This window comes from Sapajus apella, unplaced genomic scaffold (assembly GCF_009761245.1).
Source record: "Sapajus apella isolate SASKATOON/1434 unplaced genomic scaffold, GSC_monkey_1.0 scaffold26, whole genome shotgun sequence".
NCBI classification, from domain to species: Eukaryota; Metazoa; Chordata; class Mammalia; order Primates; family Cebidae; genus Sapajus; species Sapajus apella.
The window spans coordinates 6,513,723-6,534,938 of record NW_022436966.1 but is presented as its reverse complement, the minus strand read 5'-3'; the positions used below and the strand labels follow the sequence as shown (position 1 = coordinate 6,534,938).

Sequence of the window (21,216 nt, the reverse complement as noted above, 5' to 3'; positions counted from 1 at the left end):
TCACATTGCCAGCAAGTGCTGGAGATAGGATGTGAATCAGGGCTATCTGGTTTGAGAGCTGGCAAACAGGCTGCATCCCAGACTGTTGGAATCCCACGATTGTATCGGTTTAGAAATGAATTCATTTGTAAACATTTCATGATGAGGCAATTCTAAAATACATGCTTCCAACACGTAGGTGACTCTCAGGAAGCCTAACTGCCTTTTCCAATAGGTCTTACTTACTCCTGGAGAGGGAAGGTTTTCAGTCATCACCTCTTGTTAACTGAGTTCTCACATACTTCAGGGGCTATCCTAGTCCCCTGGGTGATTTCCAATCCTATCTACTTCGAACTGCTCAGAACTCTGTGAGCAAAATCATTTGCTGATGTGATGTGATAGAAATGCGGGCATGGCACAGTGTGGAACAGCAAGAACATATTTCCAGCTCCTTGAATGTTTTGCACAAGGAGAGGTGAAGCTGCCTCCCCATCTGTCTGTCTTCCCCCCACCTCTAGCTGTCTGCTTCCTTCTGGAGTTGCCTGCTATCTTAATGTGTCCCAGGTATCCATTTGTTCCACTAGCATCAGGGAGCAATTGTCTTCAGCCTGTGGAGTGTGACTGTTTGACCCAGGGCCCAAATCAAAGTCTTTAGTCACCACACTTGACAAAGGGATTTATCACTAATGAAAGACAAATCAATCTACTGAACCTTAACTTGGTATTTCTCTGGGAGTCATACCAAGGCTCAGAAGGTCACTCTCTAGCATTAAAAGACCAAGGTCTTCCAAGACCAATTATAATTTCACCATAGCCAAGAAATATTCCTTATTGACTAAGAAAATGAGGGGTAGAAGAATGATGGCAATGGAGGAGAAACCTTTGCAATGAACCGATCTTTCACATGTGTTGGCTGAGGACTGGAGGCCAGGATGGGTGAAGCCTTGGTAGGAATCCCCACCTCCTCCATGTGTGCCAGAAAAACTCTGATTTTTAACTAGAAGCTTCCTACATTTTATTTAATTTAATTCCAATGGGAGGAGAAGGCAGAAAAAACAAATACAGAAGACATAGAATGTAGCATCAACTCTCCACTGATTGTGTGACCTTGAAAAAGTCACCAAAGGGCTCTCAAGTCAGTTTCCTCACATACTACATGAGGGATTAGGCCGGATAATCTGTAATCTCCTGCTCAGTGATAATAGTAATAGTTATAATTTCAATGTGTATGGATGGGGTTATGCTTCCATTATTTTTTTTTGGCCGGGGGGGAATCTAAAGAAAGTAAAACCATGAAAAATTTAAAGAGCAAGCAAGTTTATCTTTTTCACTGCATATGATGTGTGTATATATATTCAATAGCTGGAACATAACTTTTTTCAGTAATTTCAAAACACATGCCATGTGCTGTATGGAGATTTCTAGGATTTCAGCAATCGCTAACTTTAACACTCACCTCTAATATATTCCAACTTAAAGTGTGCAACCTTGTTTAAAATGCACTGCTAAAGCATATATTTTCATGTATTGCTATGTCTGAATGCATGATAACCAGGTTGAAAATCAAATTATCTGTGTTAGGGTGAATATTATAGTGTGAATACTGCCTGCTGTGCTGTGAATGAATCTTGTAAACACAATCAAATGCATCTTTCCCTTTCTCACCCGTTCAGACCCCCACCCTGCTTGGAGAGGCAATTCTTCACCTTCCGCTTCCCATTGTCACAGCAGTTCATGTTTATCGTGGGTGACATCTTCAGCTTCCATGCAGCGTGAGCTCTGCCAGGTTGCAACTGAGCATTCTCCTCCAAACATCAGCCTTCAGATTAAAGCTGTTTCATGAATAATGAAAAATAAATAAATATCGTCCTTATTCTAGAGGTTTGTGAAATGTTTTGTTTAACTACAAGTGTCTGCAGAGAAATTTCTGTCCTCTTAAACTGTTTTATTGAGGGCAAAGGGTAGATGATGAAAGGGAGCCATGTTTGCTCCATTGAGAATTGACTAAATTATTCAAATAGTTGGGGAGAGGGATGCCGTGTGACATTCAGAGAGGATCCCAAATGTCAGGAAGCAGTAAGCCATCAGACCGCCAAGGGGTTTCAGGGAGGAGAGTGAGCCCTCTGCTAAGTCACAAGCCCCCAAAATGTGCTTTTCGGTCATGGCCCCACAGCTGTCTAAACACTTTGTAAGCAGCCATGATAGTCATTTATGGAGTGCACAGCTTAGCTAATGAAGAGGCATTAAGGGAAGACTTAATCTGATGAAAGAGGCTCTATTGTTGCAGCTCCATACAAGGCAAGATTGCTGTGAGATCTGAGCAAGGGATGACCCACGCACGGTTGTCCTGGATCTCTCCTCCAGCTGGCAGCATCCTTGCCTGATATTGCCAAATCTCCAAAGTTCACAATTGCAACTTTCAGAAAGGGAAAATAAACTGTGAATTATGGGGTTACCCTGACCAGTTCTTTCGGTAACAACTCAGTTAGTCACTCCCTTAGCAAAATAGTAAAGGTGCTGGTATTAGAGATGAATTGTTTTCTCATCCCCTGCCCTTTCTTTGTTCTTTTCATACCTGTCCTTACCTGAAGCCCCAGCACTCATTGCCCATGAAGGACCTACAGCTCTGAAACAGGTCTCCACCCCCTTCTCACTGCACAGCACCTGCTGTGAGCAGCCCTTCAATACTTTCCTGGGCTCCTCACTCTCCCTATCTCCCTGTCTGTGGATCTCTGGTAAATCAATTATACACTTGATCTTAGCCAAAAAGCTGAGAAGTGATGATAAATCAGTTCTGATGCCTGAGTATCTGATGGGGTTTCAGGGATCATCCTTCTCAGGCAGGGTTCCCTTCTTGTCAGAAGTGTTCAGTACCATTGTCCAAAGGAAGAAGCAAAGGTGACATTACAGGAATTGGGGCAGGCTAGGATCCTTTTAGTTCTAGATATTAAAGCTGTTTCATGAATAATGAAAAATTATTATTCAGGCAGCCACCTAACTACAGACTAAGCCTGGTTGTTCCTGGGAAACTTTCTTGTTGATTTATCTTAGACTTTAAGGGTTGAATACTTGCAAGCCCTCTCAAGAATAACAGGAATCATCATTCAGGGATGTGTGACCCCATTGATCCCCAAGTATTTTCATGCAGTGAAAATAAGGCTAGAATGAGCCTCAAGCTAAGTTTTAAAGAGGAGGAAAACATCACAGTAGGAGATCCTTTATGCTCAGTGTGGATGAGAAAAGAGGGCTCCCCTACTCTTTCCCTCTAGACTTCTCCTCCAGGCATTGACTGATGTCAGCAAAAAGCAGCCCAGGAAAATGCTGGAGAAATGGCAGGGATCAGCTTGGAACATGGAACCCTGAAGGTGACAGTGCTTCTTCATTTTCACCTGCACCCTCATTTCCACTATGACCCCACACTTTCAAGTGTGCAATCTGTTTAACCCACATAAGATAGACCCTTCCTTAAAATAGACCCATTTTCTGAGGAAGAGTAAGTCAGGACTCCACTACTTTTTGTTTCTTTGTTTTTTGTTTTTATTTATTTATTTATTTTTTGAGACAGAGTTTTGCTCTTGTTCCCCAGACTGGAGTGCAATGGTGCAATCTCACCTCACCGCAACCTCTATCTCCCGGGTTCAAATGATTCTCCTGCCTCAGCTTCCCGAGTAGTTGGGATTACAGGCATGTGCCACCATGCCTGACTAATTTTATATTTTTAGTAGAGACAGGGTTTCTCCATGTTGGTCAGGCTGGTCTCGAACTCCCAACTTCAGGTGATCTGCCCACCTTGGCTTCCCAAAGTACTGGGATTACAGGCCAAGGACTACTCTACTTTTAAACAATCCCCAAAATTCAAGGCCTGGTACATATGAAGACCCCATCTGGGGGATTTCAAGATGGAAAGGAGTTCAGAATTCCCAGAAAAGTGTGAAAAACAGGAAACAGAATTCCCTAAGACCTCTGAGCTGTTGCTTCGCATCCATTACTCACAACTCAGCAAAGAATTGTGTCTCTGGAAAAAAGCAGGTTTTCTATGCTCTCCCAATAAAAGCTGTAACAGCTACCTCTGTTTACACTTACTGTCAGGCACTGTTCTAAATGCTGTACATATGTTATTGTATTTATTTATTTTGTGTGTTTTCTCTTTTCTTTTTTTTTCTTTTTGAGACAGTGTCTTACTTTGTCGCTCAGACTGGACTGCAGTGGCACAAACCCAGCTCACTGAAACCTCCACCTCCTGGGTTCCAGTGATTCTTGTGCCCCAGCTTCCTGAGTAGCTGAGACTACAGGCCCATGACAACATGTCCAGCTAATTTTTATATTTTTAGTAGAGATGGGGTTTCGCCATGTTGTCCAGACTGGTCTCGAACTTCTGGCCTCAAGAGATCAGCCACCTGAGAATGCCAAAGTGTTGGAATTACAGGCATGAACCACCACACCTGGCCCATATGTTATTGTATTTAATCCTCAGGCATCCACATTATTGCCCCCTTATTACAGACAGGCTCACAGAGGCTTAAAGAAGTTAATCACTTGCTTAAATTTATATGGTTGGTGAGCAGCAGAGCTGGGATTTAAACTGAGACAGCCAGACTCTGGAGACACTGAAAGAACGTGGGTGTGCATGTCTCTCTGTGTGAACAAAACCAAATAAACCCTTAAAAAGCAGGGACGTTGTTTTGTTCTTTGCTATAAGCTGTCACCTAAAAAACAGTTCTTGACATATAGTAGGCACTTTATAAATATTGGTTGAATACCTAATGAGATTAGATTTAAGCTAAAGCTTAACTTATTTCAAAACTTAAAAAAAAATAACAAATGTTTATCCTTTTAACATTTCAAATGGTGGGTGCCATATCATTTTATTATCATAAAGTTTTTAGGCAAATAAAGAAACAGGGGCTTAGAGAGTTAAAGAGACTGTGGCAATTCTCACAGCTACTTAGTGGTAATATAAAACAGCTAACAGGTCACCGCTGTTGTGTACCAGGCACTGTGCTCTTACTTTACATTTATTAAATAATTATTTAATCCTGAGAATAACCCAGAGATGTAGCTTTTCTTATCTCTTTTTTTAAAAAAATTATACTTTAAGTTCTGGGGTACAGGTGCAGAACATGCAGATTTGTTTCTTTTCTTTTTTCTTTTTTTCTTTTTTTTCTTTTTTTTTTTTTTTTTTTTTTGAGACAGAGTTTCACTCATGTTACCCAGGCTGGAGTGCAATGGCGCGATCTCGGCTCACCGCAACCTCCGCCTCCTGGGTTCAGGCAATTCTCCTGCCTCAGCCTCCTGAGTAGCTGGGATTACAGGCACGCACCACCATGCCCAGCTAATTTTTTGTATTTTTAGTAGAGACGGGGTTTCACCATGTTGACCAGGATGGTCTCGATCTCTTGACCTCGTGATCCACCCGCCTTGGCCTCCCAAAGTGCTGGGATTACAGGCTTGAGCCACCGCGCCCGGCCAGATTTGTTTCATAGGTATACACGTGCCATGGTGGTTTGCTGCACCCATCAACCAGTCATCTACATTAGGTATTTCTCCTAATGCTATCCCTCCCCTAGCCCCCCAACCCCCTGAAAGGCTCCTGTGTGTGATGTTCCCCTCCCTGTGTCCATGTGTTCTCATTGTTGAGCTCCCACTTATGAGTGAGAACATGTGGTGTTTGGTTTTCTGTTCCTGTGTTAGTTTTCTGAGAATGATGGTTTCCAGCTTCATCCATGACTCTGCAAAGGACATGAACTCATTCTTTTTTATGGCTGCATAGTATTCCATGGTGTGTATGTGCCACATTTTCCTTAACCAGTCTATCATTGATGGGCACTTGGGTTGGTTCCAAGTCTTTGCTATTGTGAACAGTGCTGCAATAAACCTATGTATGTATGTGTTTTTACAGTAGAATGATTTATAATCCTTTGGGTGTATACCCAGTAATGGGATTGCTGGATCACATGGTATTTCTGGTTCTAGATCTTTGAGGAATCACCACACTGTCTTCTGCAATGGTGAATGATTTACACTCCCATCAACACTGTAAAACCGATACTATTTCTCCACATCCTCTTCAGCATCTGTTGTTTCCTGACTTTTTAATGATCACCATTCTAACTGGCGTGAGATGATATTTCATTGTGGGTTTGATTTGGATTACTGTAATGACCAGTGATGATGAGCTTTTTTTCATATGTTTGTTGATCACTTAAAAGTCTTTTTTTCAGAAGTGTCTGTTCATATCCTTCACCCACTTTTTTATGGGCTTGTTTTTTTCTTGTAAATTTGTTTAAGTTCTTTGTAGTTTCTGGATATTAGCCCTTTGTAATATGAATAGATTGCAGAATTTCCTCCCATTCTGTAGGTTGCCTGTTCACTCTGATGATAGTTTCTTTTGCTGTGCATAAGCTCTTTAGTTTAATTAGATCTCATTTGTCAATTTTGTCTTTCACTGCCATTCCTTTTGGTGTTTTAGTCATGAAGTCTTTGCCCATGCCTATGTCCTGAATGGTGGTGTCTAGGTTCCCTTCTTCTAGGGCTTTTATGGATTTAGGTCTTACATTTAAGTCTTTAATTCATCTTGAGTTAATTTTTGTATAAGGTGGAAGGAAGGGGTTCAGTTTCAGTTTTCTACATATGGCTAGACAGTTTTCCCAGCACCATTTATTAAATAGGGAATTTTTCCCTGATTGTTTGTTTTTGTCAGGTTTGTCAAAGATTAGACAGTTGTAGATACGTGGCATTATTTCTGAGCCCTCTGTTTTGTTCCATTGGTCTCTGTATCTGTTTTGGAACCAGTACCATGCTGTTATCGTTACTGTAGCCTTGTAGTATTGTTGAAGTCAGGTAGCATGATGCCTCTAGCTTTGTTCTTTTTGCTTAGGATTGTCTTGGTTATGCGTGCTCTTTTTTCATTCCATATGAAATTTAAAGTAGTTTTCTCTAATTCTGTGAAGAAAGTCAATGGCAGCTTGATGGGGATAGCATTGGATCTATAAATTACTTCAGGCAGTATGGCCATTTTCACGATATTGATTCTTCCTATCTATGAGCATGAAATGTTTTTCCATTGTTTGTGCCCTTTCTTACTTCCTTGAGCAGTGGTTTGTAGTTCTCCTTAAAGAGGTCCTTGACATACCTTGTAAGTTGTATACCTAGGTATTTTATTCTTTTGTAGCAATTGTGAATAGGAGTTCACTCATGATTTGGCTTTCTGTGTGTCTGTTATTAATGTCTAGGAATGCTTATGATTTTTGCACATTGATTTTGTGTCCTGAGACTTTGCTGAAGTTGCTTATCAGCTTAAGGAGATTTTGGGTGGAGATGATAGGGTTTTCTAGATATACAATCATGTCATCAGCAAACAGAGACAATTTGACTTCCTCTTTTCCTATTTGAGTACACTTTATTTATTTCTCTTACCTGATTGTCATGGCCATAACTTCCCATACTATGTTGAATAGGAGTGGTTAGAGGGGACATCATTTTCTTGTGCCAGCTTTCAAAGGGAATGCTTCCAGCTTTTGCCCTTTCAGTATGATATTGACTGTAGGTGTGTCTTAAACAGCTCTTATTATTTTGAGATATGTTCCATCAATATCTAGTTTTTTGAGAGTTTTTAGCATGAAGGAGTGTTGAATTTTATTGAAGGCCTTTTCTGCATCTATGGAAATAATCATGTGGTTTTTGTCATTGGTTCTGTTTGTGTGATGGATTACGTTTATTGATTTGTTTATATTGAACCAGCCTTGCATCCCAGGGATGAAGCCCACTTAATTGTGGTGCATAAGCTTTTTGATATGCTGCTGGATTCAGTTTGCCAGTATCTTATTTAGGATTTTCACATGAATGTTCATTAGGAATATTGCCCTGAAATTTTCTTTTTTTGTTGTGTGTTTGCTAGGTTTTGCTATCAGGATGATGCTGGCCTCATAAAATGAGTTAGAGAGGGTTCCCTCTTTTTGTATTGTTTGGAATAGTTTCAGACGGAATAGTACCAGCTCCTTTTTGTACCTCTGGTAGAATTCAGCCACAAATCTGTCTGGTCTTTGCTTTTCTTGATTGGTAGGCTATTAGTTACTTCTCAATTTCACAACTTGCTATTAGTCTATTCAAGGATTGGACTTTTTCCTGGTTTAGTCTTGGGAGGGTGTACAGTCCAGGAATTAATCCATTTCTTCTAGATTTTCTAGTTTATTTAGAAAGGTGTTTATAGTATTCTCTGATGGTAGTTTGTATGTCTGTGGGACCGGTGGTGATATCCCCTTTATCATTTTTAATTGTGTCTATTTGATTCTTTTCTCTTTTCTTCTTTATTAGTCTGGTTATCAGTCTATCTATTTTGTTAATCTTTTCAAAAAACCTAGCTCCTGAATTCATTGATTTTTTGAAGTTTTTTTGTGTCTCTGTCTCCGTCAGTTCTGCTCTAATCTAAGCTATTGCTTGTTTTCTGCTAACTTTTGAATTTGTTTGCCCTTGCTTCTCTAGTTCTTTTAATTGTGATGTTAAGGTGTCAATTTTAGATCTTTCCTACTTTTTCCTGAGGGCATTTAGTGCTATAAATTTTCCTCTAAATAGTGCTTTAGCCATGTCCCAGAGATTCTGATGCATTGTGTGTTTGTTCTCATTGGTTTCAAATAACTTATTTATTTCTGCCTTAATTTTGTTATTTACCGAGTAGTCATTCAGGAGCAGGTTGTTCAGTTTCCATGTAGTTGTGCAGTTTTGAGTGAATTTCTCAATTCTGAGTTCTAACGTCATTGCACTATGGTCTGAGAGACTGACTGTTATGATTTCTGTTCTTTTTCATTTGCTGAAGAAAGCTTTACTTCCAATTCTATGGTCAATTTTAGCATAAGTGTGATGTGATGCCAAGAAGGATGCATATTTTGTTGATTTGGAGTGGAGAGTTCTGTAGATGTCTATCAGGTCTGCTTGGTCCAGAGCTGAGTTCAAGTCCTGAATATCCTTTTAAATTTTCTGTCTCATTGATCTGTCTAATATTGACAGTAGGGTGTTAAAGTCTCTCACTATTATTGTGTGGGAATTCAAGTCTCTTTGTAGGTCTCTAAGAACTTGCTTTATGAATCTGGGTGCTCCTGTATTGGGTGCATATATATTTAGGATCGTTAGCTCTTCTTTTTGCATTGATCCCTTTACCATTATGTAATGCCCTTCTTTGTCTTTTTTGATCTTTGTTGGTTTAAAGTCTGTTTCATCAAAGATTAGGATTGAAACCTCTGCTTTTTTTTGCTTTCCATTTGCTTGGTAAATATTCCTCTGTCCCCTTATTTTGAGCCTGTGTGTGTCTTTGCATATGAGATGGGTCTCCTGAATACAGCACACCAATGGGTCTTGACTGTATCCAATTTGCCAGTCTGTGTATTTTAATTGGGACATTTAGCCCATTTACATTTAAGGTTGATATTATTATGTGTGAATTTGATCCTGTCATTATGATTTTATTTTAGCTGGTTATTTTGCATGTTAGTTGATGCAGTTTCCTCATAGTGTTGATGTTCTTTACAATTTGATGTGTTTTTGAAGTGGCTGGTACTGGTTTTTCCTTTCCATATTTAGTGCTTCCTTCAGGAGCTCTTGTAAGCCAGGCCTCTCAGCCTTTGCTTGTCTGTAAAGTATTTCATTTATCCTTCCCTTATAAAGCTTAGTTTGGCTGGATATGAAATTATGGATTGAAAATTCTTTTCTTTAAGAATGTTGAATATTGGCCCTCATTCTTTTCTGGCTTATAGGGTTTCTGCAGACAGACCTGCTGTGAGTCTGATGGGCTTCCTTTTGTGGGTAATCTGATCTTTTTCTCTGGCTGCCCTTAATATTTTTTCCTTCATTTCAACCTTAGTGAATCTGACAATTATGTGTCTTGGGGTTGCTCTTCTTGACGAATATCTTTGTGGTATTCTCTGTATTTCCTGAATTTGAATGTTGGCCTGTCTTGCTAGGTTGGGGAAGTTCTCCTGGATAGTATCCTGAAGAGTGTTTTCCAACTTGGTTCCATTCTCCCCATCACTTTCAGGTACACCATTCAAACGTAAGTTTGGTCTTTTCACATAGTCCCATGTTTCTTGGAGGCTTTGTTCATTCATTTTTATTCTTTTTTCTCTAATCTCATCTTCATGCTTTATTTCATTAAGTTGCTCTTGAATCTCTGGTATCCTTTCTTCTACTTGATCAATTTGGCTATTGATACTTGTGTATGCTTCATGAAGTTCTCGTGCTATGTTTTTCAGCTCCATCAGGTCATTCATGTGCACCTCTAAATGGGTTATTCTAGTTAGCAATTCCTCTAACCTCTTTTCAAAGTTCTTAGCTTCCTTGCATTGGTGTAGAACATGCTCCTTTAGCTTGGGGGAGTTTGTTATTACCCTCCTTCTGAAGCCTACTTCTGTCAATTTGTCAAACTCATTCTCTGTCCAGTTTTGTTCCCCTGCTGGCAAGGAGTTGTGATCCTTTGGAGGAGAAGAGGTATTCTGGTTTTGGGAATTTTCAGTCTTTTTGTGCTGGTATTTCCTTGTCTTCATGGATTTTTTTTTTTTTTGTGCTGGTATTTCCTTGTCTACCTTTGGTCATTGATGTTGGTGGCCTTTGGATGGGGTTTCTGTGTGTGGACATCCTTTTTGTTGACATTGATGCTATTGTTTTGTGTTTGTTAGTTTTCCTTCTAACAGGCCCCTCTCCTGCAGGTCTGCTGGAGTTTGCTGGAGGTCCACTCCAGATCCTGTTTGCCTGGGTATTGCCAGCAGAGGCTGCAGAACAGCAAAGATTGCTGCCTGTTCCTTTCTCTGGAAGCTTCGTCCCAGAAGGCACCCACCAGATGCCAGCTGGAGCTGTCATTTATGAGATGTCTATTAACTTCTGCTGGGAGGTGTCTCCCAGTCAGGAGGCATGGGGGTCAGGGACTCACATGAGGTGGCAGTCTATCCCTTAGCAGAGCTTGAGCGCTGTGCTGCGAGATTCACTGCTCTCTTCAGAGCCTGCAGGCAAAAATGTTTAAGTCTGCTGAAGCTGCGCCCACAGCTGCCCTTTCCCCCAGGTGCTGTGTCCCAGGGAGATGGAAGTTCTATCTATAAGCCATGACTGGGGCTGCTGCATTTCTTTCAGAGATGCCCTGCCCAGAGACAGCATCTAGAGAGCATCTCCTTTTAATAGAAGAAAGAATTGAAACACAGAAAGACTAAGAGCTAGCATTTACATGTTCACATATGCTACATGGGAATATTAAATCAGCATGAAGCTGGGACTAGACTCCCATATGTTAATAGTTATTCTTATATTTTGATACAACGTTTTACCTGAAAGGGGGCCTAAGAGATTCTTTGATCTTTTTCCCTCTGACAGAATTTAAGACCCAGAGAAGGTAACAGACATTCCTGGAGCCACACAGTACCTAACTGATGGCAAAATCAGCCTGCAACTGCCCTGCCCAATGGGTTAGACACTGGCCATATGTTGCTATCTAAATTTAAATTAATTAAAAGTAAATAAAGTTAAAAATTCATTTCCTCAAGTTGTACTAGCCACGTTCTATGTGTTCAATAGTCCACATGTATTTAATGGCTACCATATGGAATGGGACAGATGATAGATTTCACTACCTCTGCTTTGCTCTCCTTATGTGCTTATATTCCTGTCAGTAGCACAATATGCATGTGTTTCTCCGCTAGATATGACTCTGTGCTTTGGAACCAGTGCTCTGCATTTACCCATTCATCCTTGTCTTCGTTATGTGATAGGCCCAACATTGTCCTAGGCAACATGGAGCTCTTTGAAGACCTTGGTGATTACCTTAAAGAGCTAAGACCATCATTTCTGAAACAACAGCACAATTTAGAGTAAATTTGATAAACCCTTACGTATGTGTTGTTATGAAGAATTTATTATGAAGAATTTTCATATGCTATTCTCTCATTTGAGCTTCAGAATAATAAGATAAAATTTATACATTTTATGCATGAGAAACCTGGAGTCCTGCAAGTTCAGATAACCAACTTATATTCCTGTGTCAAGGCCTATATTAGATAATTAATGTATGTGTGGACACATAGGAGGAATTCAAAGCAAGACATATTACCAAGGAGAGAAATTTTATGATTTTCATTGTTGATGTCCTGGTCCAGGAAGGGCAATGATGAGTAAGTCATGAATGAAGCCTGGTCTCTGCCCTCTCAAGAGCTTATAATCCAATTGGGAAAGTAAGCCCGGTATATCAGTAGAATAAAGCATAAGTTAGCAACTAGTAAATGTCATGGTATTGTACAATTTTGCTCTTTGATGTAGGGTCATTAACTAACACGAGGCCTACCACATAGTAGGCTCTCAATAGACATTTGCACAGTAAGTTTTTGTGTGGATGCAGTCAATGCTTAGGTGCAGGCAAGGGAACAAGGCAATGTGTATAATAATCCACGATTTCGAAATGCTACTTCATCTATTTATGTAGTTGTCAATTACACTGACTTCTTTCATTGCTCGAGCTGTTTTTCTGATAGCAATTTTTATATAAACACAGCTTTACCTCAGGAAATTGTCTGGGACACCAGATTGCCAAGAAAGGCTAAAACTATTGTGGGTAACAACAAAGACAGTTTGCATTTAAAGTAAAAATAGGAATGATGGAATGATATGGGAGAACTAGTCACAGACAGCTTGCTGTTGGACGCAAAATGTAAGAGCCTTCTGGAAAATGTTTGGGAAGATAAGATTGCCACTTGATTTTAGGTATTTTTGTCACTTGACCTAATTGCTAGTGGAAGAAAAAACTGGTTTCTTAAAATATATATAAAAGCTTCTTGAATGAATCTCAGTATCCTAGAAAAAATCTGGACTGGGTATAAACAAACTTTCTCCTACAAATAATAATGTCAGTGTTTCATTAGGATCAATTCTTGTTTTTCGAATTTTGAGAACTTAAGAGTTTAGCAGGTCTATGTTTTATTCATCTTCATCATCCCAGTAGAGAATACATGAATTAGCAAGTAGACGAATTATATTTGGGAACATTTCTAATCTAATTCCAATCAGAAATAAATATATAATTGTTAATGGTTTGGCACTATGTTTTTAAAACACAAGTTTTTTTCTTTTCTTGCTCTGTTGCTCAGGCTGGAGTTCAGTGACTCAGTCATATCTCACTGCAGCCTCGAACTCCTTGCTTCAAGACGTCCTCCCACTTTGGCATCTTAAAGTGCTGGGATTCCAGGTGTGAGCCACCATGCCCTGCCAAACAGAAGCTCATGTTTTTGAGGGGAGAAGCCTAGAAGAAGATGTAACAGGCAGCAATCTCCTCAACCACTTGAGTGAAACCGGAAATAGTCTAAAACCTTGAAGCAGATGATGCTTAACTCACAGGTTTCTTTCACTTTCTGTTGTCCAGGTCCTGCCTTGGAAAGCAATTTATGCCTGATATCTTCACAGAAGCATCTACAATTTAATTAGGGCAGAGAGAGATCCTCTAGGGGATAATTCTCTAGTAGCCTAATTGTGAATACTGCCATCCTATCGTGTGTGAATTTCTGCAACAGCCTCCTAATAGGTTGCTCTGCCTCTAGGTCTTGTCCTCTGCCACTCATCTCTAATGCCACTCTACATACTAGCTCTCCATTGCTGGTAGAATAAAGTAGGCCTAGCATCATCTCACATCAACCTGCTTCTGAAACCTAATTTCTAACTTCACTCCAGATGATCCTCTCAGCTCAGTCCTTTGTAATTATATTCGTATTTAATGTTCTTTAACGCTTTGACCATCTTCCCTTCCTAAAATTGCATCCTCTGGTCCATGCATTGCCATGGCATATAATAAAATGAAATACTTGCTGAATGGATGGATGGATACATAGATTTCATCTTTGCTTTTCTTCCAACCTTAGCTCTTGTATAAAGCTTTTATTTAACTAACACATTTTGTATTTATTTAGCCTTGCTTTGAATCCTAGACTACTTTTCTCTGCCTATTATTTAGCACTCAGCATGTACTGACTTGTGTTGTTAATTATTAATTAATTAAATCGATGAGCATTGTTATGTTTCTGTAATGTACCAGGTACTGGACTGGGCACTGGAGACAGATACAAAGGAACTTCCTGTTTGTTGCAAAGTGCTTTCAGTGTAGAGGGGAACAGATGAGAAAATCACCAGTCACTGCTTTAAAAGATACACACAGAGAGTGTTGTGTGAGCTTGGGAAAAATCAAAAGGAGAGGGATTCAATAAAATTTAGGTTGAGGCTCAGGAAATACTCAGTTCCCAAGATCAAAATGCTTGATCTGAGAGGTGTTTCATTCATGTGTGTCTTCTTTCCAAGTCTATCTGGGCAGGGTTTTTTTTTTTTTTTTTTGCTTTTTTTGATTTGCCGAGAACCTCGCATCTAGTAACAATATTCATCCCTTAAATTTTTGAGTTGCTTTACCATGATTAAAGTGATTTCATACCCTTCTCTTAATTAGTTACCAAAAAATCCATCTGTTTTTTTGGATATCAGGACAAGTAAGACCACAGTACCCAAGAGCAGTATCCATTCAGTCTTACCTTCAGCATGCATTTAGAAGGAAGGTTTTCTGATGCCTGTAGAGAGGGCTCAATCCCACTGAGCAAGTTAAAGGAATGGGGTTATTTAGGGGAGACGGAGATCTTCTGGTCTGCCTTTATTAATGGCTCTGAGCTGAATCAGCTCCACCTTACATGATAGCTGATCCAGCCCTATTTTTGAAAGGGTAAGATTTGTTCCCCATGGGGCAGGTAGAAATGACATTTGGAGAAGCCAGCTTCAAGAAACATCTGGAGGTGTGAGGCCAGGTAAATGGTATAAGCAAGAGACATTCTTTTACAAATGCATCATAAGAATGTTATGACAGTGGTATTCCAGCTGCAGCAGAGAACTGGAGTCTTCCCAAGGGTAAGGAAAGAGGAGACATTTATGCTGACAAATAGAGGTCAGTATCAAAGACTCTTAAGTTTAAAAAGTTAAATTATGATGAGTTTTGGTGCGAGCTCTCATGCCAAAAGAACTTTTCCTTCTAAATGTCAGATTACTCCTCCTTTACTTCTGCTAGTGGAGTTTTCCTTATCCTCAGGAAAATAGTATATAAATATGGCAGAAATATGTTCCTGGGTCATAAGAGAAAGAAAAAAAATCTGCTTCAAGTTGCAGCACAGTGCAAGTTTGTAATCCCTGAATTTTTCTCCAGCTCTCAGTATCTAATCCTTGAAGCCACTTGGTGAAACTCAAAGATTACATGGTAACTTGACTAATAATTTAAGAGCTGCCAAAATTAAAAAAAATATAGTCTACCCTTCTCCCAAGGAAAGATCCATGAGTCACAGACCTAAAAGTGCCAGTATTTAGGCAGCAAATGTAGAAAGCACTGAGCAGAAAAATATCCAAACTCTTTCAAAACTGGTGGAAAACTGATACGTTGAAGGCGCAAAGATTTGTAGCCATCACTCACCCATGTAAGGTCCCAGCATACTCATGAATCTTGGATGGTCCAGAACAGGATTATCAATTTTCAGTGGGACAAGTTTCTTGAACAGAGGGCCATGAAAATATCCATTTTCTCTTTTCATGTTGCTGTTGATTTGTTTTATCCTAGAGACCATTAAAAACAAAGCTTTTGTGATTTAAGTATGAGGCCTGTTTGTCTTAGTAGCTTTATTTCCTTGCAAAGTTGGTTTTGGTCTTAGGTTGCAAAGTAATGGAACTGTGGCCAAGATATGTGCATGCATGTTATGATCGATGCATTGGTTAATTCATTGTAGTTTGTTACTGTTATGAAAAATATACCCTTTATCCCTGTAAGGAGGAGGATGAATTAGAGCACCTTGTGGGATTAAGAGCATGGGTTTTGAGGTTAGACAGATTTCGGTTTGAGTCCTAGCCAATCTAATCACAAGTTCCATGACCTTAGGCAAGTTTTTAAAACGTTTCTAAGAATTGGTTTCTTCATCTGTAAAATGATGATAACACAAGCTATGATGTGGAATTACAAGACAGATTTAATGAGATAATATATAGAAAGCTCTTAGTAGGGTATGAGACATATCATCAGCACTCAATAAGTAGTAGGTGTTATTTTTGTTTCTATTGCTATTGCTACCATCATCTAACTTCCATGAACTCTTATTGAATCCATATTCTCATCCAGGACACTAGACTCTTTTTATGCTTCTAGTGATTGTTTATTGGTACTTGTCAATGCGCTAAACACATGAGATGCTTTGATCATGGGAATTAAGGGTCCCAAGCCCTATGTGTGATCTCCAGGATAGTGTACCCTTCTGGTTGAACCAGTTAACAAGAGGAACAGACATGGTGAAGCATGACTAGCAGAATTACTTCAGGATAGGAAAATTAAGTCATATACAGAACACAGAAAACTGAGGGTATTCAGTAGAGAGAAAACTTGGGAGGAATATCATAGCCCCTTTCAGATATGTCAGGAGTTATAGTGTCAAATAGAGATTGGACTGGGTCAGAGTTTCTGAGTCTCAGTGCTACTGACATGTTGGGTTAGATAATTCTTTGTTAAGGGGGTGAGCTGTTGTCTTGTGACTTTTATGGTGTTTAACAGTACCACTGGCCTCTATATACTCTATATTTCAGTAGCATTTTTGGTAGTCACAACAACCAAAAGCATCTCCAGACATTGCCAGATGTCTTCTGGAGCCAAAAATCTAGGAGTCTTCTGGGAGCCAATCTCTTTGTTTGAAAACCACTGGACTAGATTAATCTTATAGAGCAGAGCAGAACTGTGACCAGTTTATGGAAATGCCACGAGGGTGCTGTTGGTTGAGCCCAAGGAAGACCTTATTACTACTACCCAGCAATTTCCCACAGCAGAACAGATGCTTCAGAGGGCAGTGAGCTTCTGGGCACTGGAGGCATTCAATCACAGGCTGATAAGCTGCTTGGGTTTTCTTAAATAGTGTTCATTTGGGGCAGATTGTTGGTCTTCATTATTTCTATCTTCCTAATTCTCCCAAACTCCCTATTCTTTGTGAAATAAATTTCTGTCATCTCAAGTGGTCTAGCCCATCCTTAGCATGGAGTTATGAGGAGAGGACTAACATGCAAAGAGGACACCAATGCTCTGATCTCAGATCATCTTCTGTTTGTGACTTGCTATTTGTGAATTGCTAAACTTCACTGGGCATAAGGATCCCAGATGCTTTCCTTTATTCCAATTCAACATTCCATGGTTCTGGAATGTTGTTTCTTAACTTAATGTCAAATCAGAAAATTTCCCTGTCACTGCTTCTTCTTTATAGTTTATGGTTTAATTGACAATCTGGAGGAATTCTCATTGACTCAGATTTAGAGATTCTGTTTGCTGAGGTGCTTAGCTCTTAAAATCTGAAGAAGAATAAAATAAAACCTCAAGGGTTTTGGCTGAAACACAGGTAGAAATTGCCTTTCACTAACAAATAAGGAACATGGTTGAGCCTTAAAACTATTTTCTGCAAAAACCCTGATGCTGTGCCCTAGAAGACAATCAATGTATAGTGATTGAATTTAACAAAATAAAGTATCCTTCCATGTAGTGGATTTTATGCCTTGAAATTTCAGTGTTTTCTGTGTCTCTTCTAGGGTTTCCAAATATTTTAAGTTTGGAACACTTTTTATTTTCTATGTAAAGCCTCTAATAGGATCATGTTATCACAGGTCCTGCTTGCCATATAGCTCACTGACCAAGTCTTTCTAATATTAGGAGATAGTATCTACATACTTTCATGTAATGCTAGATGACTATGTCTATTGCAAAGGCAACAAACTGCTTTTGAAAGCGGATAATATGTTCTATAATTGTCAGACCCATGCTTACCTCTTCCTACCAAATGAACCATTAACATCATCTTCCTAAAATGTATCCACATCTGTGGTTCAGAGATCTGCCCCATCTGATATCCTACTTGAGGAAGATCGGGCTAATAAACAAACCGAAGACGGAACCAGTACAAACACAAAGAGGCTATAGATAAAAAAGAGAGCATGGCAAGAGGAAGAAAATACTTGAACTTTTCAAGCAAGGATGCCACCCAGTTTTAGCTTTATAATAGATGGTCCGTTAGCATTTTAAAGTGACTATCAGTTAGAATAGGCTAGGTTATAATGCAGTAACAAACAACCCCCAAATTTCAGTCCCTTAACAATAAAAGGTTATTTCTTGTTTCTGGCCATCTTAAGTCTACATCAGTACTGCTCCATGTTGTGTTTACTCAACGAACCAGGTTGACAGAGCAATTTTTTTTGTGGGGGGACATTGCTGGTCATTGAGCCGAGAGAAATAGAAAGCTTGGAGACAACATACTGGCTCTCAAAACTTCTGCGTATCAGTGACACATATTTCCTGCATATTTTACTGACTGCAGAAGGTCCAGTGGCCAAGCCCCATAAATAGAAGAGAGAAATGTGATTCTCCTTCATTCAAGCTTCAATATTGTAAGTTTCCATGGCCCTTTTCCTGCAGAATTGATTACTGGTCAGAAACAAGCTGAACCATATAAACTTAAAAAATGAGAGAACACCTGTGTGTGCCCATGCATGATGCAGAATTTGGATCAGCATTTCTTAGTCTGAGGACCTTTTTTTTCCTCCTGCTGAGTTGGATGGGGAATCTGAAGCCCTGTCATCTTTCCCACAGCCCCCTGCTAACTTTGAGAGAGAAGGGACCAGCTGTGTTTCCTGATGGAGTGGGGATGGCAGCTGCAGGCTGAAACACCATGTTGTCTCATGTAGTTTCTCTGTCAGTGCATCTAGTGGATGTGCGACCACCTTGCTAACTAACCACTTGTAGAGGCATTTAAAATCCATTGTGTCTGACCTTATTACGGCAAGATCATTCCAGGAGCTGAGCATGAGTGTGTGGCACTGATGAGCTGCTGTCTAGTTAGTTTGCCTTTGTGGGCTTCTCTCTCTTTCCAGTTTCCATTGCATATGACGTGTGTTGTCAAAATTGTGTCAGCGTGAAAATCTCTCATTGACTGTAAAAGGAGAAAAAACAGGCAAATGTGGCGTGTAACTTGTCTGTATAAATATCCTATGTTGCTCCAATCCTTTGTACAATAAAACAGCTCATCCCAAAGTTCTCTTCATTGCACATTGGAACATAAATTCATTGTCATAAAACAGCAATGCCTCCTAAGTATTTGATAAGCTGCCACTGTGCAAAAGCTCCAGAGTATCCCCAAAGAACAAACTTGCAACTTCAAGACTTGATGGTGTCAAATGCTAAATGGTGTCTTGTTTGGGCAGCCAGAGGGACATAATTAGATTTGAAGTCATCATCTGTAATTTACTAAATTCATGATTTTATGATATGATTAGGCATGCTCTTCTCTGCAATGGCCTAAAAATAAGATAATGCAATGGAAACAGAATTTATTGGATATGTACACAGCCCTTGCTCTGACTGAGATGGTGCTTTGTCTAGGTCAGATTTCTTGTGATTGGCAGGAAGCTGTGACAGCTCACATTGTATGTTCCTAAGAGGAACATGGGTAGAAATGGTCAATTAGAACTGCCACTCAGCCTTTCCTCACTGTGGCTGCTGTTGGACTGCCTCTTGAGCTGTGAACTAGCTGTTAAGATGGGGAAATCCTGCTCCCCAGTGTCATTGGGTTAAGTAGGGTGATACTAGGAAAATCTTAATTGCATGCCCACATCTCTAAAGTTACAACCCAGCAAAAATGAACCAACTTAATGCTTGTGGGATAGAATTAATCATCCTCCAGTTTAGGTACAGGATAATTCTTGTGAGTGGAATATTTCTTCTCGATTTTTTCATAACCACTGAGGGACATCTATCTCTCTCTCCACCGCATAACCCTCTCCTCTGTGCACAAAATCTTCCCCAACCCTCACTACGCAAAGACACACTCCCTCCCAGAAGTATGTAAGGACACAGCCATGCATGTGATTTCTTTCCCCCTCTTTCTTTTTCCAGTGTCCTGATTTCAAGGTGAATGGGGTCAGTAGAGAGGGCAGCTGGTAGGACCCAGTCTTTAGCTGATTTCCTCCTCTAGTTGTGGGGGCTGCTGCAAGTCATTTGTCTCACCCTGCATGCCTGTTGTAATGTTGAAAAAAAAAACCAGAAGGTAAGTTCAGTCCAATGTGGGCAATTCAACACACAGGTGGGAAAGGTATACAAAAGTGTAATCAATGCCACCCTGAAGAAAGTGTCTTTGTACTGAAAGTGAGCTAAAAGAATGTTGGCTTTGGACCCAGAAAAGTAAGATTTTCTTGAAGTGGTCTTTGGAATTAAACTAACTGAAAAGACTAGGTGAGGAAAACCAGAAAATAATAGAAGAAAGTAGAGAAGAGGAGAGAGGAGAGAAAAGACAGATCATTCTGATCACAAGGGATAGGTAGAGATTAGGGAGAGAGACTCTCTTGGGGATCAAAATGATCTGGAGCTTTTTCCTACTGGATTGAGTTAAAAAGAATAAGGAAGCATCTAGATAGATTGGGCATAGAATAAGCTTGATCTAAGGAAATGGTTAACAATTAATCTTGAAGTAGACCATGAGGAAACAGAGTGTGTTGGAGTATCCTTCCACAAGTGCCCCTTTCTTCCATAAGTCACAGTCCACTCTGTAACCTCTTGGGACCCAGATGAAAACTTATGAAAAAGGGGTGTCAAAGTCAACTGGTGCTGTTGGTTGACAGCTGCCATGTGTCTTATTTTGTAGGTACTACTGAAACCATCTCCAGGTCCAGGCAGGAATGCACAGGAAGTCCTTGCCCTCCCACTGCTCATGCAAGAGGGAAAGCCTCCAGCAGGTGCACCAACCTTACTCCCTTTGGTCCAGTGTGAGATTCTCACTTCTGATAGTTCATTTTGAGCAAGAGTTTATTTTGGGTTAATTGTATCAGAACATAAATGTTTTGTCCTCTTTGATACAAATGGCTACACTGAGTACTTTGGTGGCTTATTTTATAGACTCAGACTGTGCTAAAATGGAAAAAAAAAAGTCAGGGGCTGAGTTGCTGCTATGGAATTGATTAGAAAGGAACAATGAATTTAGATGAGACAGAAAAATGTGGGTGAAGGATCCTGGTACTAGTCATGTGAGTCATGTGGTTGTGGCCATCATTTAGAGCCGTTAGAATTCAGAAAGAGTCGGGCTGCTCAGGGATGGGCCTTGGAGGTAGAAAGATTCATCCTGGGCCTTGAAATATAAGGAGGGATCTGCAGAAGGAGGAAGGCCAGGAAAGCATCCTATATTAGGCCAA

The 21,216-nt window shown here is 39.9% G+C and overlaps 1 long non-coding RNA gene across 1 annotated transcript; it reads left to right on the top strand.

The window, feature by feature from the left end:
- The first annotated feature begins 13,079 nt into the window (after nucleotides 1-13,079).
- LOC116560520 lies at nucleotides 13,080-20,948 on the top strand. The gene is made up of 2 exons (XR_004272998.1): nucleotides 13,080-18,716; nucleotides 19,928-20,948. It is a non-coding gene; the product is annotated as an uncharacterized LOC116560520 (long non-coding RNA).
- Nucleotides 20,949-21,216: the final 268 nt, after the last annotated feature.